Consider the following 17,041-nt stretch of genomic DNA (forward strand, 5'->3'; position numbering starts at 1 on the left):
CCAGTCAGTTATGTTTCAAAATATCCGTTACTTAGTTTGAGAAAAAGTGTCTTTGGGCACATATCCCTGCTTCTTATTTTGTAAAAGGGAATCCAGTGGTTTGCAATACTATGCTATTGTCTAGTTTGATTCAAAGCACCCTACTCTATTCAGCCTGGGCAACATAGTGAGACCCCATGTCTACAAAAAAATTAAAAATTAAGGGTGGGAGGAGGGAGAGGATCAAAAAACTATGTATTGGGTACTATGCTTATTTCTTGGGTGACAAAATAATCTGTGTACCAAACTCCCGTGACATGCAGTTTACCTGACAAACCTGCACATGTGCTCCTGAACCTAAAATAAAAAGTTAAAAAGTAGTAACTAAATAAATAACAACTAAGCTGGACATGGTGGCATGAGCCTGTAGTCCCAGGAGGAAGAGGTGGGAAGACCCCTTGGGCTGAGAGGTCAAGACTGCAGTGAGCCCCAATGGTGCGACTGCACTCCAGCCTTTCGCAAAAAAAAAAAAAAAAAACCCTGCAAACGCACCCTACTGGTAGATAATATCTTCTTTAAAGTTATAAATAATGTCATGTTCATTAAATCTGAGTGTGTATACTATATGGACAGAATAGATTATCCAGCCTTTTGATTATTTAATTCCATGTTTCTGTGATCTAATTAAATAAAACTAAGTTACTTTGATGTATATATGGGTATTTATATCATTATTAATTCATAATAATTAGGCAAAATAAATAATTGCTATAAGTGACAATGATAGCTTTTTAAAAAATATGGCCAACATTATTTCTGTTATATTTATTCAAACTCCCAATTTTGATAATAAACACCATTTAATCTTTATCATATATATGTATCCATTAATTTATATTTGGCCCCATCCTTAACAGTTAAACATATTATAGCAGTAGTTTTTGTTTTTGCATGCGTTTTTCTCCTGGGTCTGGAATAATGATTCTTGACCCTGTGGGCACACATTAAAATCATGTAGGACCAGGCCCTAAATTTTAAATCAAAATCTTTGAGGGTGGAGGTCCTGGTGTTTTTTAAAGCCCCTCAAGTGATGGCTTTACAAAATAAGCCACAAAAACATCTTATTGGTAGATAACATCTACCAGTGCTTTTGTGGGGTTTTGTTTGTTTGTTTGTTTATTTTTGAGGCAGGATCTCCCTCTGTCACCCAGGCTGGAGTGCAGCTGTGTGCGATCATGGGTCACTACAGCCTCGACCTCCAGGCTTAAGGGATCCTCTCACCTCAGCCTCCTTGGACTACAGGCTCATGCCACCATGCCCAGCTTATTTATTGAAGTCCAGCCAGTATTGAGAATTACTGTGCTAGGGCTATGATCCCCTGTGTTAACATTTTCTTACCTTGCTCTTGAAGGATCATTAAACACCAGTTCACAGGGTGTTGGAGGATTGACGACACTACAGAATCTGGACTCTGACTTGTTTTGGGAGTAACAGGAGGGTGTGATGAGGAATTTCTGTGAAGGTGACTTCTGGATCCTCAGCTTCAATTACCGAAACTATGGAGAAACACATGAAAGCACCCCACCCTGGTTCAGGCCAGGAAAGAATTAGGAGAGGGGACTTCTGACTGGTTAGGTGAAATTGAGGAAGGGTTCGAAGTTCAGGAAAGTAATACTTAAAAGTAGCAGATTGTATAGACTTTCATGTTGTGAAGTACCTTGAAATGAATTTGGAGAAGAACCACCACGAGGCCATCATGGATGATCTTTCTCAGGAGAAAGATGAGAACCAGTTTACAACAGGCCGTTTAGTTTAACAGCATGCACTCTTGTACCTGTGCACACGATACACACTTATGCATACTCATGTACATCATACACACAAACACTCGTTATTCTAAAGCAAGTAAGATGACATGTTTTGATGCAGAGATTGATTACTGGGGCAAAAGAAGTTTCTGCTTTGGTCTTCACTGCCTTTCTTCTACTTTCCACCCACCTTTCCTCTCTCCAAAAACGTAAAAATCCTTTAATACCTATTTGCTTGTACTTGAAATTTTTTTTTTTTTTTTTTTTTTTTTTTTGAGACGGAGTCTCACGCTGTTGCCCAGGCTGGAGTGCAGTGGCGCGATCTCGGCTCACTGCAAGCTCCGCCTCCCGGGTTCCCGCCATTCTCCTGCCTCAGCCTCCTGAGTAGCTGGGACTACAGGCGCCCGCCACCGCGCCCGGCTAATTTTTTGTGTACTTGAAATTTTTTAAGGGGAACAAACTTTCTTCTTAGATAAGAAAGGCTTAACATGGAAATATACACAGAAATCTTCTCAGAGCATTGTATAGTCTTTTAACAAGGTAAAGCCATCTTTATCCTTTCCTTTATTTTAATCTGAGAGAGAGCGATAAGGAGAGAAAAGCTCTGGCCACCTAAAGGGGACTGTCTTCCACTTCGTTATTTACTATTTACTTTTAATTGTGAAAAAAACATCAAAAGATATGTGCAAAAGTACTTGTAGCCTACCAAACCTCTGCTTAGCACTTTAGTTGCAGATACATCATTAGCATATAATACTCTTGCTTTCAAAAGATGTGGAATTTCTCTTTTATAAGAATCTATGTGGATATAAATAGTAAACACTGTAATAATGAGAAGTGTTAGATAGATATTACTATGATTTGGAAAAGACATACTTTTTCTTCCTGTCTTTTCTACATGATAACCATTAAAAAAAAAAACTAAACATACTGGTGATCAAGGCACTCTCACATTAAGAGTTCAGTGATGATACATCTCTGTCCTTTCTTGGCAATTTTTCCTACCATTTATTTTTGGTGCCTATATAACATTTTAAAGTTGCATCCTCCTTTTTATGACTGATGAGAAGCATATGCCTCTATGAGGAAGAAAAGGTATTTATGACTTACAGAAAAAACATTTCTCACAGCTATGAGTAAGCTCCAGGGAACTGAAAAGAAGAGGCCAAAGAGCCTTTTTTTTTTTTTTTTTTTTTTTTAATGGCCTTGGATACATAAAGATATTTAGACCAGCTTTCAAAAATAAGAACAGTTTTTAAAATGTACCATATCAAGCCTCAGCACATTTATTCTAAAAAACAGCTTTAAAGTTCCTCTATAATCTACATTAAATGAAGAGTAAAATAAAACTACAAATTTAGGAAGATGAAGGAGGACAAAAAAAGGTGCAAATAAAGTAAATAAGAAAAATTACAAACCTCAAATCTCTTATAAAGAAAATTATGATATTAATAGTTTCCTTATTCACATTTGGTAATTGTGTAAAGACTGCAGAGTGACTGCCTGTACATCTGAAAAAGGGGAAAAGGTACCTAACTAGTGTTGCTGAAAGAAATTTACAAATAAAGGGATCGATCTGGTAGCTGGTCAGGTTTATTTTTACCTGGGATTTAGGGCCTTCTGAGGCAATGTAGCCTTTACCGTTTTTTAGGTCTTAGCTCCCTTTGAAAATCTGATGAAATCATTAGATTTGGGGGGTAGGATGTCTTGTATGAAAAATTTTTTATGGACTTGTTTATGTATTTCTGGGAGTTTGTGAGTGCTCTGAAAACGAATGAGCCCCTAGACCACCTGTATCAGAATCCCCTGAGTTGCATATTAAAATGTAGACTATTGGACTCCACCCTAATCTTATTGTATTAGAATTTCTAGGCCTGGTGCTGTGGCTCACACCTGTAATCCCAGCACTTTGGGAGCCCAAGGCGGGTGGTTAATGAGGTCAGGAGATCGAGACCATCCTGGCTAACACAGTGAAACCCTGTCTCTACTAAAAATACAAAAAAAAAAAAAAAAAAAATTAGCCAGGCATGGTGTGGGGCACCTGTAATCCCAGCTACTCCTGAGGCTGAGGCAGGAGAATCACTTGAACCCAGGAGGTGGAGGTTGCAGTGAGCCAAGATTGCACCGCTGCACTCCAGTATGGGCGACAGAGTGAGACCCCGTCTTAAATAAATAAATAAATAAATAAATAGATAAATAAATAAAATAATAGACTTTCTAGTTACTTGGGCTCAGGAATCTAGATTTTAACAAGCATTCCCTGATGGTTCCCTGCTCATCACTGAAGTTTGAGAATCACTGCTCTAGAGCTTTATGGATTATACCAGTTCTGCCTTTGGCCTAGAAGCAGGTTTTCTTATTCTCTGCTCAGTGATACTCACCATACTCACCATATGTTGCCTACCAATTTCTTACCTGTCTCTAAAATCAGGATTGTAAAGAAAGATATTTGTGCTGGGTTGATCATTTTAATTGAAGGAAATAAGTCATTAGAAATACATATTTTAGATCCTGGGTCTGTCAGTACATATGATATGCAAAATAAGTAAATTTCACTTATTTCCAGTCTTTTGTAAAATATTTATTTGCTATAAAAATGTATCTGCAGTTATTTAAGTGTTTAATACGTCAGACTGTGATTTTCAATTATAGCTACTTGAAAATACTGCTAACTCAGAATAATTGAGGTCGGATCCAGTGTAAATTTTGGGGAAGCATGACTTACAGAATTAAATTAAAAATATATGCAGTTTAACTTCAGATGTACATAGTGATATGAACTGTCTCCAAGAAGAGTAATCTGTATATCTGAATAAAGCTTATTTGTAATGCACATATTAAGTAGTGTTATGTAAATTAATGCTTTTAAGATAATTTAAAAACTGCTTGAAAATAATATGCAAAATTTGACCAAACATTTCCTTGCAAATCTTGTTATGGTCTTAATTTATTTTTGCTGGTTTACTTCACAGATAAATTTAGAATTGAACTTTAGACTAGTAGGGACATGCCATTATTTCATTTCCAATTATTGGATCTGGATTAATGAGTGAGTATACCCATGGGGCTGAACTATTTAGTATTAAGCAGAAACATCTTTATACCATGACACTGAGAACCAGGTTATAAGTCTAGTATTCCTGTGACTTTATTAAACACAGAAGAAAAAAATTCCTAGACAAGGATTATGCCGTATATTTTAGTCAACTTTCTCATCAGATGCGTTGTTGGGAGTCATGGGAGACCAGGTAAAATAATGTAGATGACTCAGTGAAGGATACTTGTTGCTAAGAGGAAATAAATCAATATAAGATGATTAGTGGGTAGGTCAGAAATACCTTTCCTGTGTGGGAAAAATATATGCTATTGTTACTATTATTCATTTGTATAATAAAAGTACCTATTAATGTTTATCTGTGTCTTTCTTTCTTAAAAGCACATTAAAATTAGTTCAGTAAATATTATGTAAAATCTGTTATTCCTAAAGTCCTTATTTTGGGAAACTACATGAAAACACCTTATAAAAATTTTTCATGTCTCCTGTGGTCATCCAAATTTATGTAAAAATAGTTTCAGTAGTTACTCTACAAAGACTAAAATTTAGTTGGTGATTTTCCTGCTGCCTCTTATTCCTCAGTAAAAAATCATTTATGTTTTACTATAAGATGATACTGCTATTTATGGTATATTATTTGGTGACTGTTGAATTCAATTTCTTGGTTCCCCTTGACTTTGTCCTCATGTATTCCTCAGTGGCACACACATGCACACATGCACACAAATACATCATTATGTCTTTGTAATAAGAGGTGTATTATATTTTCCTGTTTGACAAAATGGAGTATAATGGTTATAATAGCAGCTTATTTCTGATAAGCATACTAACTGGTACATAGTAAATACATACTGTGCATGCATTATGTCATTTATATCCACACAGTCACCTTCAAATTCAGTACAGTTTTTATTCCCATTTTACAGATGAGAAAGCATATTTTGGTGAACTCAACCAAGGTTACACAACTAGTAAATTTTAAATGACATTTAATTTTGGTACTTATTAACCACTATGCTTTACTAAATTTGAACATTACTTTAAAATATAACTTCTAAAGTGTTCATATTAGAAACTTTTAAATATACATAGATTTGTCTCCTCTCTTATGAAGAACACATGAAAGAAAGAAAGATACTAATTTGGTTGCTTATCATATGCCAGACATAGATATAGATGCTTGTATGTATGGCATTTAATCCTTATCTGTGAGATAGGTCTTTTTATGCTTTTCTGTAGATTTAAATTAAAGGTTCAGTTTAGTAACTTACTTGAGGTTATACAGAATGAGGCAGAACTAATATCTGACCCCGTAGTGCTTATGACTGGTAAATAAAAAACAACTTGGATTAGGTCACTTTCTCAAGTGTACTGGAGACTAATTGCTCCAAGATAAAAGGCAGATAGACTGTTACCTACTAGTAAATGTAAAGAGGAAATGTCATTTCTCTTTTTTCTTCATTGTCTTTATGCTGTTAAGTATATTAGAATTTGTTGTATATACCAACCTAGAAATTTTGAAAACTTCCCCTCTTAATCCTAGAATGGATAATAAAATTGTTTCCTAATTTATGTACACAATCATGGTTCACACAAGTCAAACAGTTTACCAAGGGTTTGTTGTTAGTATTGTCTTAATGAAGGGCCTTTTTTTTTTTTTTTTTTTTTTAGACAGAGTCTCGCTGTGTCACCAGGCTGGAGCGCAGTGGTACAATCGTGGCTCACTGCAACCTCTGCCTCTCAGGTTCAAGCGATTCTCCTGCCTCAGCCTCTCCAATAGCTGGGACTACAGGCGTGTGCCACCATACCCAACTAATTTTTGTATTTTTAGTAGAGTCAGGGTTTCACCATGTTGGCCGGGATGGTCTCGATCTCCTGACCTTGTGATCCGCCCACCTCAGCCTCCCAAAGTGCTGGGATTACAGGCGTGAGCCATTGCACCCAACCTTAATGAAGGCTTTTTATATACTAGTGATGTTATGAAAGAAATAAAATACAAGATTTTCAAAGATTTTGTGATTGGTTGAGAAATCTACTTAAACACGTTAAAATAATTCAACATATGATTAAGTTGTAGACTGAGTGGTTAGCAGTCCTGAGGTCCTTCAAACTCAGTATTTATATAATTACTCATTAACATCTCCCACAAATCTCTTTTGCCTATATTTACTTTCTTGGATGGTGCCGTCCCTGTCTACCCCAATTCCCCAAGTTAGAAATATCATAGTCCTCTTCCACCCCTTCTTTACCTCCATAGTCAGCCTATCACCAAATCATATAGAATTATTTTCCTTCCTAATTCCTAAGTCCACTCAGTTCTATCTTTGTGTTATGCATATTGCTGCTACTTTAGTTCATTCCTTGACTAGAGAATGGCAATAAGTAGTCTCCGTAGCTAATTAATCTGCCTCTGACTTTTCTGTCCTCTGGGCCATATTCTGTCTTTTGCTGAGTTGTTACCAAACATAAACCTGGTTATGTCACTACCCTGATTAAAAACCCTGTGGGTCATTCCTTTTTCTTGGTTTATATAAAATCCTATTTTCAGTCTGATGTATAAGCCCTTCATCTTTATATCTTATGTCAACTTAGACCTCCAGCCTCATCTCCCATTACTTTTCCCCTTATGATGTCTTTCATTGAAGCTAACCAGTCCACTTCCTCTTCAAGATTATGTTGTGCTCCTTCAGGTCTCCCTGGCTTTGTTCACATGCTGTCTTTTGTACAGTGCCTCTTGCCTTATCCACCCTCTACCCCAACATAGTTTTACTGCAAATCCCAAATCAGGTGTCACTTCTTATCAAATCCTCGTGGCCATCCTCAGACAATTTTCCCCTTCTTAGTTAATGATGCACTTATTTAACTTTTATGATCATATAAGATGGTTGTCTTTTTACTTTTAGTGTTAATCACCAAGATTATGAAGTTCTTGCTTTGTTTTCTTTTGCACCTTCAAATCTAGCTCAAGCCATAACTAAGACCATGACCTTTACTAAGGGTCATACAAACGTGAATTGAAGTAAGGGCTCTGCAACGAAAAGAAATGGAGTACGTTTTGTGTGGAGACAGAAGAAGTTTTAAAAAGGATCATGGGCAATGGCAATTCTAGATGCTTTTTACATCCTGCTTGGCCAGAATTAAGCAGATAAAACCTGAATCTACCAGAAGGCCAAATTGGGAGATGTAGAAATTGTTAACTAATATTTTTACCATGTGCCTTGATAAATGTTTGTGTTTGTACAACACAGGCACTAGGGGTACAGAGATGAATAAGAAAGGAACTCTGCCTTTGAAGAAATTTAGAGTGACTGGGGAGACAGACATGTAAATAAATGTATAAGGTCATCTAGAGTGTGCATTTAATGAAGTAATTGTAATGAACAGCAAGCAACTACTTACGATGAGAATACCTCCTTTGGCAGAATGGCCCTAAGTTCAAAGTGATACTTTAGCTAAATTTTAAGTTATGAGTTAGAATTCTACAATTGCATAAGATGGTAAGGGCTTCCTAGACTAAGGGAACAGCATGTACAAAGAGACACGAGTTACAAAAGCAGCAAAACTAGAGAAACCATTGTTTGTGAGATCTCATACATAGGGTTGTTTATTTTAGAAAGCCTCGCAAAGAAACCTCTAGTAAGATACTAGAGATAATTCCCAACTCAAATATGCTGTCTTGAAACAATCCTCTTACATCAATTTATTCATTGTTCTTTGAAGTCTGATGTGGATAGGTGTATAAACTTTGGTGATGATTAATTTAAGTTCAGATCCTGAAATATTCAGTCTCTAAAACATCATTTTACCTGTTCAAAAAAAGGTTATTAACTACCTCCTCATGGTTTTTTGGAAGATTCAGAGGGATAATGCATACAAAGTTGTTGACAAAATGCCTGGTCCATCTGAGTAGGACTCAAGAAATGTTAACATGTATTAAGCCTCCTGATAGGCCTTTTTTGGTTTCCCACTCATTTATTTAAGAAATGATTTTTAAAATGCTTACTACTTATTAGGTGCTAGAATTACAAAGATGAGTAAAACACAACATCTGCCCTCGAAGAATTTATAGTTTAGTGAGGATATGCACATACCTATGTTGAAAATCAAGAAGAATAATACAGCCTGGCAAATGCTTTAGTGGAGAGTTTTGTGAGAAAATAAGAACTGAGAAAAGAAGCTACCAAATCTATTTTGGTACGTTAGGAAAGTGTTCTTCAGGGAGGACTGACATGAAGAATGAAGAGCAGTTTGCTGGTTTGGAGTTGGAGAGTAGAGAAGAGTAAGGCTTTCCGGGAGTCAGGAAGAACATATTCAAAAGGAGGGTCAAGGTAACATGATTTGTTCAGTAAAAGACAGATGATAAAAAAAAAAAAAAAACCACTAAAAGAGAAAAGAGACTGAAACTGAAGGTACTCAGGGGGAACTCTGTGATTGAAAAGTCCCCCAGATGGCCTGAAGTTACTACTTTGCTCCCTTGAGAAAAGAGAAGTGAATAAATTTCCTAGGGTGCATATGAGATAGGCCTCTCTGTGAAAAATTGCCCTGTCTCATCCTGGGATGTTGGAATAGTCTAGTCCACTCTTCTGACACGAATTCCTGTGTAGTCCCAGAAAGCATTGCCATGCTCAAAGGGTGAGGCAGGAAGAGCAAAGAAATAGGATTTCATTAGTGATGTTGGTGTCTGAGAAGTGGTGCCAGCAAGAGTAGTATTGACCACATCGTGGGAAATGGTAAAAAAAAAAAAAAAAAAAGAAGCATTTTCCTGTGGTTGCTGGGAGTTTCTGGTAACATATGTGATGGATTGACTGGACTGTGGCCTGACTAGACAGTGGCATTAACCTGTGTATTCACTGGTTCTCAGCTGCCCAGTGGTTGTACCCAGAAATTGGACAGCACCTTAGCTCTTTAAAAGCTAGAAATCTTGTGGCAAGTGGATTTCGTGTATCATCCATCTCTCACTTTGCTTTGACCCAAGGGAGGAATTTGGATAGCACTAGAAATTTATGGAAATCTGTGAGTGGGAGCTAGCCATAGAATAATTGTTATGTTGTGGTTTTGCACTCCAGCTGTATTTCCAGCTAGTTAGGACTATGGCAATATCTTTTGAACAAGAAAGCAAAGAGGAAAAATAACTGAAATTTGTTGAGTAATTACTGTATACCTAGTACTGTAGTACTTGCTTTCTGTGGGGGAGAGGGGTGGATTTCATTTTTTATTGAGGTAAAGTCCACATAGCATGAAATTCACAATTTAAATCATTTCAGAGCATGCAATTCCTTGGTTTTCAGCATATTCACATTTTTGTGGAGCCATCACCAAATCTAATTCCAGAATCAATCTTTCCTTCCTTCCTTTCCTTCTTTCCTTCCTTCCTTCCTTCCTTCCTTCCTTCCTTCCTTCCTTCCTTCCTTCCTTCCTTCCTTCCTTCCTTCCTTCCTTTTCTTTCCTTTTCTTTCCTTTTCTTTCCTTTTCTTTCCTTTTCTTTCCTTTTCTTTCCTTTCTTTCGGCGCAGTCTCGCTCTGTCGCCCAGGCTGGAGTGCAGTGCCGCGATCTCGGCTCACTGCAAGCTCCGCCTCCCGGGTTCCCGCCATTCTCCTGCCTCAGCCTCCCGAGTAGCTGGGACTACAGGCGCCGCCACCACGCCCGGCTAATTTTTTTTTTTTGTATTTTTAGTGGAGACGGGGTTTCATTGTGTTAGCCAGGATGGTCTCGATCTCCTGACCTCGTGATCCGCCCGTCTCGGCCTCCCAAAGTGCTGGGATTACAGGCTTGAGCCACCGCGCCCGGCCCCTAATTCCAGAATATTTCTATCTCCCTGAAAAGAAACCCTATACCTGTTAGCAGTAACTTCCAAGTACCTCCCTCCTTCCCATATCATCTGGCAACTCTTAGTCTACTTTCTAACTATATAGATTTGCTTATTCTGGACATTTAATATAAATGGAGTTATATAATATGTGGTCTTTTGTGTCTGGCTTCTTTCACTTAGAATAAGGTTTCATTCATATGCTAGTGTGCATCAGTATTTCAGTCTCCTTTATGGCTAAGTAATTTTTCATATGAGGATGTACCACATTTTGTTTATCCGTTCATCAGTATTTGATGATGGACATCTGGGTTGCTTTCACTTTTTGGTTATGCATAATGCTGCTGTAAACATTTGTGTATAAGTTTTTGTGTTAACATATATTTTAACACATTCCTAGGAATGCAATTGCTGGGTCTCATGGTGACTCTATATTTAAAATCCAAGGAACTACCAAACTTTTTTAAAGTAGCTGCACCATTTTCATTATCATACAAGGGTTCCAGTTTCTCAACATCCTTACCAACACTTGTTGTGTCTTTTTTGTTATAGCCATCAAGTGAGGTTGAAATTTTATCTCATTTGGTTTTGATTTGCTTTTACTGATGGCTAATGATGTTCCAAATATTTTCGTATGCTTATTAGCCATTTGCATACCTTCTTTAGAGAAATGTTTATTCAAATCCTTTTCCACTTTTTGGTGTTTGCCTTTTCATTATCTTTTTATTATTGAATTGTAAGAGTTCTTTATACGTTTTGGATACTAGACCCTTATCATATATGATTGCAATATTTTCTCCCATTCTGTGTGCTGTCTTTTCACTCTGTTTATAATGTCATTTGATTCACAAAAATTTTGTCTCATTTATTTTTTTCTCTTGTTACTTTAACTTTTGGTGTTAATTTAATAAATTATTGCCTAATCCAAGGTTATGAAAATTTACATTATATCTTGAAGAGACTATTTCCCCCATTGAATTGCCTTAGCACTCCTGTTAAAAATCTATTAATCAAAGACATATGGGTGTATTTCAGGCTTTCAGTAATATCCTGTTGGTCTGTACGTCTCTCCTTATATCAATACTACAGTGTTTTGATTACTGTAGCTTTGTGTACTAAGTTTTGAAATCAAGGAGTGTGTTTCCTAACTATAGTTTTTTTTTGTTTGTTTCTTGATTTTTCTAAGGTTGTTTTAGCTATTCGGGGTTCCTTATATTTTCATATGAATATTAAGATTAGCTTGTCCTTTTCTGAAAATGAAAAATAGACTGTTGAAATTTTAATAAGAGATTGTATTGAGTCTGTGGATCAGTTTGGGAATTATTGCCATCTTAACAGTAGTAACTCTTCCAATCCATGAACACAGTATGTCTTTTCATTTCTGTACATTTCCTTTAATTTTTTAAACAGGGTTTTGTAGTTTTCACTGGACACGTCTCACACTTCTTGACTAAATGTATTAAGTATTTTATTCCATTTAATGCTATTGTAAACAAAATTGTTTTCTTAATTTTATTTTTGGTTTGTTCATTGCTAGTTTTTAGAAATATAACTGCTCTTTTTGCATATTCAGTTTGTATTCTGTACCTTTGCAGAACTTATTAGCTCTACAATATTTTAGTGGATTCTTCCGGGTTTTTTTATGCATAAGATTATGTCATCTGCAAATAGAAATAGTTTTACTTCTAATCTGGATGCCTTTTCATTTCTGTTTTTCTTTTTTTTTTCACCCAGTTTTCCTGGCTGGAATGCTTAGTAACACATTGAATAGAAGAGGTGTGAACAGACATCCTTTTTTTGTTCCTGATTACTTAGGGGAAAGCTTTTACTGTCTTACCATTATGTTAGTTTTGAGGTTTTCACAGATGTTCTGTCAGGCTGAGGAAATTTCCTTCTATTCTGTTTGTTGAGTGTGCGAGTGTGTGTGTGTGTGTGTGTTATGAAAGGATGTTATATTTTGTCATATGCTTTTTCTACATTTGTTGAGATGATCATATGGTTTAATATCATTTAATTATGATATAATAATTCTTCTAGATTAAATTTTATAGTGTTTTGTTGAGTATTCTTGAATTTATAAGAGCTATTGATCTATATAGTTTTCTTGGGATTTCTTTGGCTTTTGTGTCAAGATATGCTGGTCTTATAGTATGAGTTAAGGAGTATTCTTTCCTCTTCTGTTTTTTTAAAGAGCTTGATAAGGATTGACATTAATTTTCCTTGGATGGTAGAATTCGCCAGTGAAGCCATCTAGTCCTGAGCTTTTTATTTCTGTAAGGTCAGTAGTGACATTCTTGTTATCATTCCTAATTTTAGCCTTCTGTCTTTTTTTTTCTTGGGTAGTCTAGCTAAAGGTTTGTAAATTTTGTTGATTATTTTAATGAACAAACTTTTGCTTTTGTGGGTTTAGTTTTCTCTTTTGTTCTAGCCTCAGTTTTGTTATCTCTGTTGTAATCTTTATTTTCTTCCTTCTTTGGGTTTAGTTTGCACCTTCTTTTTCTTATGGTATAAGACTGTTATTGAGATTTTTATTTTTTATTTTTTTTTATTTTTATTTTTTTGAGACGGAATCTCACTCTTGTTGCCCAGGCTGGAGTGCAATGGCGCAATCTCGGCTCACCACAACCTCTGCCTCCCAGATTCAAGTGATTACCCTGCCTCAGCCTCCCGAGTAGCTGGGATTACAGGCATGTGCCACCATACCCGGCTAATTTTGTATTTTCAGTAGAGACGGGGTTTCTCCATGTTGGTCAGGCTGGTCTCGAACTCTCGACCTCAGGTGATCCACCTGCCTTGGCCTCCCAAAGTGCTTGTGTTACAGGCTTGAGCCACCATGCACAGCCCAGATCTTTTTTATTGTAGGCATTTACAGCTATAAATTTCCCTCTTAGCACCGCTTTTTCTGCATACTGTAAGTTTTCATATGTTATATTTTCATCTTAATTTATCTCAAAGTATATCTAACTTTCCTTCTGATTTGTTCTTTGACCTATTGATTATTTAGGAGTATGTTGTTGAATTTCCACATATTCATGAATTTTCCAAGTTTTCTTCTATTAAATTCTCATTTCATTCCATGTAGTCTGATAAACCCACTTGTTTGGTTTCAAACTTTAAAAGAATATATTGGTGTTTGTTTTCTATATCATAAACATGTGACTTATCCTGGAAAATGCTGTGTATTTACTTTAGAAGAATGCATATTCTGTCACAAGTCCAGGAGGCAGAGGTTGCAGTGAGCCAGTATCGAACTACTGCACTCCAACTTGGGTGACAGATCAAGAGTTCATCTCAAAAAAAAAAAAAAAAAAAAGTGTATTCTGCTATTTGGGGTGGGGTCTCCTATAGATGTCTATTAGTTTATAGGGTTGTTCAAGCCTTCTATTTCCTTGCTTATCTTCTATTAGATTTGTATGTTCATTATCGAAAGGGGAGTGTTGAAGATGCCAGCTGTTATTGTTGAACTCCTGCAATTCTGTGAGTTTTTCCTTTATGTATTTTGGGGCTCTATTGTTAGGTGCACATATGTTGATAACTGTTATATCTTCTTATTGAATTGACCCGTTTTTCATTATATGATGCACTTTTCTTTCATAACAATTGTGTCTCAGTACCACTGTTTTTATAAAATACTTTAGCATTACATTAAAAATTTTATTGCCTAATATTTAATACAAAATAAAATACACAACATGGTAAATTTTGAAGTTTGATAATAAAATAAATATCTATGAACCTGTAATAACCGTAATAGTGAGACTATAAACATTTTATTATCCTGTGTTGCTGTCTTATCCTATCTGCTTGACTCCTCCCAGAGGTAACTACTAATGTGAATTTTGTGTTTAATCATCTCTTGCTTTTTAAAAAAATAGTTATATTGTCTATTTATCTTTAACAGTATATTTAGTTTGGCCTGTTTATAAAATTTATATAAAGGGACTTACACTGTATGCATTCTCTGGCTTATTTCACCCAGTATTATTATTTGAGATTCACACATATATTGGTATGTGTAGCTATAGTTTGCTCATGTTCAATGATTTGAAGCATTTTATTTAAATGCATTATAATCTATTTATCCATCCTACTAGTGATGGGCATTTGAGTTATTTCAAATTTATTTATTTATTTGCTGTTAGGAATACTGATCCAATGAAGTTTTTTTCTTTTCGCTTTCTTTTTTTTTTGTATCTTTTTATCTTTCTTTTCTTTTCTTTCTTTTTTTTTTTCTATGACAGGGTTTTGCTTTGTCATCCCGGCCAGAATGCAGTGGCACAATCACAGCTCACTGTAGCCTCGGCCTCCTGGGCTCAAGTGATTTTCCCACCTCAGCCTGCTGAGTAGCTGGGACTACAGGTGGGCACCACTACACCTGGCTTATTTTTAGTTTTTGTAGAGACAAGGCCTCCCTGTGTTGCCCAGGCTTCTCAAACTCCTAAGCTCAAGGCGATCCTCCTGCCTTGGCCTCCCAAAGTGCTGGAATTACAGACATGAGCCACTGTGCCCAGCGTAATCCAATGAACTTCTTTGATTATGTATAAATTCTCTTGGTGCATATGTTCAAGAATTACTCTGAGGCTGCACTATCTGCAACAGTAGCCACTAGCCATACATCACTACTTATATTTAAATTTTATTTGATTTAAATGAAATTTTAAAAGTTAGTTATTCATCTCTTTTATTTGTGCTTAATAGCCCACATATGACAGTGGACATAGCGGACAACGTAGATATAGAACATTTCTTTTATCACAGTAAGCTCTTTGGATAACACTGCTCTAGCACAATACTTTCTAAAATGTGTCCCATGGATCACAGTGGTGATCTGTAAGCTGTCACTGGTCTGCGACAAAATAGGTACAAATATTGAGACTTTTTAGAAAATTTTACGGCAACTTCATGTTGCTGCAACATGCAAGCACATGATCACTTTTGCAGTCATTTTAGAAATGTAGTATTCTAGAATTTAGTAGTTCATTTTCACTCTATTTTTACACAAGTATTAATTAGCAAAAGATTAGAAAGAAAGAAAAACAAGAGTTTGCTCACAATGGATACTTTGAGAAACACTACCCTTGGGTATGTTTAGGTGGAACTGGAAGATCACAGTGTGTGCTTATGTAAAACTTTACAGGATAAATTCACTATGTTTTCCAAAATTATTGTGTCAATATTATTATTCCCACCATTAGAGTATGAGAGTTTCCATTGTTTTGCTGTTTCTCCATCCCTGGCTTTTATGTCCCTCATTTTAGATTTAAATTTTGCCATGTGATGGATGTGAAATGGCATCTTATAATTTTAGTTTACATTTCCCCAATTGCTAGTGAGATAAATATATTTTTATATGTATATGATGCATTCATGATTCTACTTTAGATGATTAGGGATTCTTTTTATGTTCTGATACGGATCTGCTTCGTAAGTGTGTTGCAAATGTCTTCTCCAAATTTGTGATTTGTGGTGTCTTTGATAAATAGAAATAGTTAATTTCAACTTAGAAGAAATTATCTTATTTTGTGTGTGTGTGTGTATGTGTGTTGTGTTTAAGAAAGTCTCCTAGAATTCTTGTTTGTCTAAGTTTTAAAGCTTTATCTTTCACATTTAGGTCTTTATACCCATCTGCACCTTGATTAAATTTCCCTCCCGTGTTTGGGATAAGGATCTAATTATTTTTGCCTTCTTTGATTGACGATCCCTTCATTGCTTATTGAATAGGTTTTTATTTTTATTTTTATTTTTATTTTTGAGACAGAGTCTCTCTTTGTCGCCCAGGCTGGCGTGCAGGAGTGCAGTGGTGCGATCACGGCTCCCTGCAACCTCCGCCTCCCGGGTTCAGGCGATTCTCCTGCCTCAGCCTCCGGAGTAGCTGGGACTACAGGCGCCCGCCACCACACCCCGCTAACTTTTTGTATTTTTAGTAGAGATGGGGTTTCACCGTGTTATACAGGATGGTCCTGATCTCCTGACCTCGTGATCCGCCTGCCTCGGCCTCCCAAAGTGCTGGCGTTACAGTCGTGAGCCACTGCGCCTGCCTGGTCATTTATTGAATAGGTTTTTCTTTACCATTGATTTTCAGTGGCTCCTTGGTCTTATAGTTTATTTCCATAAGTGTGTGGGTCAGCTTCTGAACTGACTATTGTGTTGCATTGGTGAGGTAGTTCTAAAACTTTCCTTAATCGCTGTAAGTTTAGGTAGGTCTTGGTAGTTGATCATGTAAGACATGTCACATGTTAGAAATTTGATAATCAGTTTGGCATGTTCTGTAAGAAATCTTGTGGGGATTTGGATTGGAATTGATCTAATTATTATAATTTAATTTTATGTCCAAGACCATGGAATACCTCTCCTTATATTTTACTCTACTTTAATGTCTCTTGAAGTTTTGAA

The 17,041-nt window shown here is 36.2% G+C and overlaps 1 protein-coding gene across 18 annotated transcripts in view; it reads left to right on the forward strand.

The window, feature by feature from the left end:
* The window catches only part of LOC105492700 (methyl-CpG binding domain protein 5), a 512,463-nt gene that overhangs the window by 19,324 nt on the left and 476,098 nt on the right, over positions 1 to 17,041 (forward strand). The window contains exons 2-3 of one of the 18 annotated variants that reach the window (XM_071073815.1): positions 12,840 to 12,926; positions 14,056 to 14,125. The exons of 16 other annotated variants lie outside the window; for them this stretch is intronic. The gene's annotated coding sequence lies outside the window, so the exon portion shown is untranslated. Of the gene's footprint in view, positions 1 to 12,839; positions 14,126 to 17,041 lie in introns of all 18 variants that reach the window. One more of the 18 variants, XM_071073813.1, reaches the window with a different exon arrangement.

This window comes from Macaca nemestrina, chromosome 11 (genome assembly GCF_043159975.1).
Source record: "Macaca nemestrina isolate mMacNem1 chromosome 11, mMacNem.hap1, whole genome shotgun sequence".
Taxonomy (NCBI): Eukaryota; Metazoa; Chordata; class Mammalia; order Primates; family Cercopithecidae; genus Macaca; species Macaca nemestrina.